The following is a 4,587-nucleotide window of genomic DNA, read 5'->3' on the forward strand; positions in this document are numbered from 1 at the left end:
GATCCTTATGCAAGGAGCATCTTCTCTAGCCTTTAAATGTTTCACAGCATGAGTCATAGGAAAGCGGTACGCTGAATATAGGAACAGGAAAAAAACAGACACCAAAATGGAAAATGTCATTACAGCTTCGCTCTAGATTTTTTTTTCCTTGGCTTCCTTCGACTTCTTTTCAATGTATTAGTTAAACTTTTGGTATTCCTCACATATTTTGTAGGCGGATTCTCATTCATGTTCACAAATTCAGCAGTCTGTAGTTGTATACCATTACATCTCTTCTTCCTAACGATGCAGTTATACAAACGGCAGCTGAAGCTGGCATGGTTCGTACAGCCTTCTGACATGTACGGATTCATGTGAGAGCCAGAACTCAGAGAAGAAAAAGAGGCTGGGAAAGAAGTCAAACCGAGCATCGTTTTGGAACTCTGCTCTCGAAGAATGTTAATTAGCACATCCTGAAGTACGAATCAAGAAGCTATGAGGAGACTTAAATTAGAGCACACCTTCTGAAAGACCTGGAAGAGAGACAAATACTTTTTTGTGGGTGTATTATCAAATTACTCAATGTCAGTACTTGCAGTCAGACAAAAAAAAAAAAAAAAGAAAAAAAAAAAAAAAAAAAAAGATCACGAAGAAAGCAAGGCAGCTGGGAGAGAGAACGGATACTAACAGCTTAACCATGACCTTCATCAAGAAAGAAAGAGGCTGATAGATTTTCTAGGATGTGTACCTCTGGTGGGTATGTATCTGGGTGACTGCTGGACACTGTAATAGAGTTTTGATAGGAGTTTTTACTGAACACAAACAGACTAAAACTCTGGGGAATGATTCACAGTAAGCCACGTTTGGTTGAAGGAGCTCATGAAAAATATAATAGTCACCAGCATGATCTCTTCTTCCAGATTTCCAAGGCCCCATTTCCAAACATGAAAACAGTAAACGTGAAGCTTTGTTCAAACTGAACTGAGAACAATAAAATGGGCAAAATAGTCCTTTCTTTTAATCTTAATCTTGGGACTCTCTGGGCAACCTAGCAAGAATGAGATAAGAACAGGGGAGTGGGGAAATCAACCACAGTAGACATGTACCAGGAAAAAAAAGAAATTATTTGACTTTTTAAAATTCTGAGTGATAAATTGCATCTTACCACACAAATTTTAACAAAAACAAGAATCACTTTTTTCCAACATGCCATCACAGCATCCTCCTGCCATGTGCTGTGGACAAATAGACACCCAAGTACCTGTTGGATTGAATGTGAGCAACCGACAGAAGAAAGACCCACTGAGAGTACAAAATCATTTTTCACTGAACCATTGCTCTACCTCTGACTTTTCACTTCTAGTATCACCAGGAACTGCATCAAGCTTGGCCTTAGAAGAAAAGTATTTCCCAGCTGTTGTGGTTTAACCCGGCTGGCAGCTAAATACCACACAGCCGTTCGCTCACCCTCCCCCTTCCCTCTCTGGGATGGGGGAGAGAAATGGGAAAGTGAAGCCCGTGAGTCTGTCCCCTCCCAGCTCTTGCTGTACCCCTCGCCTGCCCACTGACAGGACAGCGAGAAGTTGAAACATCCTTGGCTTGGTGTAAGCACTGCTCCGCAACAATTAAACCATCAGCATGTTATCAGCACTCTTCTCATCCTAAGCCAAAACATAACACTCCACCAGTTACTAGGAGGAAAATTAACTCTGTCCTAGCTGAAACCAGGACACCAGCACATTCCATTTCTTTCTGATGTGGCACCTTGTGCTACCACCAGCATGTTTCACAACCTTCCTCTCTTTCTCTGCCCCATCCAACCTCTGTTACTCGTTCCCCTCACCCCTCCCCCTGTTCTTTCACTTCTGCTGGCATTTCCCAGCCCTGCATGGTGGTTTCGGTGTACTCAGTCAGTTCAGACCTGTTGGTTATTCTTCTATGCTCTTCTTTCTTTGGTTTCCTGTTGGCTGAATTTACTGAAATGGTGTCAATTGAAGTTCAGTAACTGGGTGGTTACTGGGCAAAATGTCCAACTGCTGCTGGAAGGGGTGAGGAAGGGAGGGAGACCCTGCCCACACAGTACAGCTGCTTTCCTCGAGTCCACAGTTGCACACAGTAGCAGGATAGTTCCAACTGGGAAACTATTCTCAAAGGGTCAGGAGTTTTCTAAATAGCTTTAAAAAAGCTATTCACTTATTTTGTAGGATCAGCTTTCCACTCTACATCATCTTGTTATGGAAGCTGACAAGCTGAATCGAGAGGGGGTGGGGATGCATTGCCTCTCTGGGCAGCAACTGGTTGGTAACAACATGTCTTACCCAAATTGACAAGCCATTCCCTGAGAAAAATTGTCTCTCACCCTGCTGGCATGAAATTCACTGCCTCTGTTTTGCGCCTGGAAAAGGACTTACAAACCTGAAAGCTTACCTGCCTTTAATAACTACACCAGCTTGTAAATAAAAGATACAGAGACTTTGGAGATAGATAATCTATAGTGTATTTTTTTTTCCCAGTAGGTTAAAAAAAAATAAAATAAAAAGGCAAGACTTCATCTGTTCAAAGTCATGATGCAGAAACCCATCGGCCGCCTTTCTAGGTTCTGTGCAGAGATGGTAAGTAGGCACCGCACAGCCACGTGCACACCATGCAACCGCACTGTAAGCAGCTGCAGACCTCTGGTCTCTGCACAGCTGAAGAAAGTCACAGAAAAATAACGCTTGCAGTGAGGATCAGTCTCTGTGTGTTGTCTACAGATATAGAAACCCACATCCAGCAGAGCACACAGATCCTGTTTTGTGGCTCACACTTCACATGATCCCTCACAGTACAGTATTTTGCGCCAACTAGGTCAAAGAAAACAAAAGTAAACAATTTTTTAAATCTTCAAGCTGAAGCAAAGCTTCTCTGAAGATCCATGCTACCAAACCACTCATCCTACAGGATATTTTCTGTCATGGATGAAAGGTCAGGGTACAACTTTATGATAGCCGGGCTGAGGGCTGCCGTATGAGTTCCCTTTGCTTCATACCCACCCTTGCCTGGCACTGCCCCGGCAGGACACTAAATTGATGTGCTTTGAGGGGAAGCGTTCCGGCTTTTTCATCTCCCTGAATAGCTCAGATGTTCGCTAAGCTGAACATCACATTTAGCACAAAGGAAGCTACAGGGGAAAGGGGGGCTGAGGAAGGAGCGTGCTCTCCTTGGGCAGGGGCCGGTCTTTATACTCTTCTCCTGCGGCTGTAATTTAAGGATAGCTGAATCTGCTCTGTTAGACAAATGGAGTGGTTACATGTGCTAACAGAATTACTGACTGGAGGCTTTTCCATGCTTTTACCAAATACTGAAAGCAGCAGCACTACCCTTCCTTCAGAATATGGACGTCTACATCATGTATGCCAAACAGTAACTCCATTACAGTGACACTCTAGTATGGGCTTTTGTTTGCTTGTTTTAAGTTTCAAGTCCTAAGAACCTTATTGTTTGCCTTATAATCTGCCTAGTGAAAGCTCTTCCCTCTCTGATAAGCTGCTGTAAGTGCAGGGGTAGGAGACCAAGCTAAACACAGAGCAGAGGGTGGTAACAAACACTCAGCAATAGCCTGGTGGCCCCTCGAGCTGTTCGTGGAAGGGCAGCCACGAGGTGCAAGAGCAGGGCTGCATATACAAAACATGGAGGCTGGAGGGCTTGTACTGCTACAGGAGAAAACAGAACTGATACTCGGCCCGGGGAACCTCTAGCAGTGGTACGGCAAGACGGAAGGAAATGTAGAACTAAGAGGTATAGAAAGCAGCACCAGAGAAAAGAAAACTAGTCTGAGAAAATAAGTAAACAGGAAACTTTCAATTAAATGCATAAAAAAAAAAAGAAAAAATATAGAAGTGATGCTGTCCTATCAAAGAGTAGTAAACACCCTCTGCTTCATTCCCCCAGTGAAAAGGGAGGGAAGTGCAGTGAATACCCTCAAAATGCTACCACATTGCACTCCTGGCTGCTGTTCCTAACCCACCTCCTCATTTACTTTCATTTACTTCCTGCTTTAATAGAATGAAGAACCTAGCACCATAAAGTCTAGAAAAATGTGCTTCTAATTACGCTAGAGTTAAGCAAGCTGTTTACTATGCAAATAAGTTCTTGAACAAAGTATTAAAACCTGTGCATAGCAAGAATCCTAACCTACCTCCCTCCGTACCTTTAAAATAGCTATGAATGATCTTATGGCATAGGAAAGAAAGAAAGAAAAAAAAAAAACAGAAATGCATAGATTGATCAACAAATTGGAAGAGAAATATCAGCACACTCTGCTAAAAACTCTGTATAGGCTCTGTATGACCCTGCTGAAGTATTTTCATGAATGCAATTCTTTCTTTCTGCCACGATCTTCCACGTCTAAGACTGCAATCCAACTTGTTATCCAAGCGTTCATCAAAATCATTGAAAGAGACTTAACATTTCATTGGATAAAATTTTATTTTTTTTTATTAAAAAAAAGATAGAACCAGAGGCTACTTTTAAATGAAATCATTTATTAAACCAATCTGTTTTATAGGAGGTATATATATATATATTTTATCATTAAGACAACTTCAATGAAATGACTATCTACAAAAA

The sequence above is a fragment of the Aythya ferina genome, assembly GCF_964211825.1.
Source record: "Aythya ferina genome assembly, chromosome: 1".
Classification (NCBI taxonomy): Eukaryota; Metazoa; Chordata; class Aves; order Anseriformes; family Anatidae; genus Aythya; species Aythya ferina.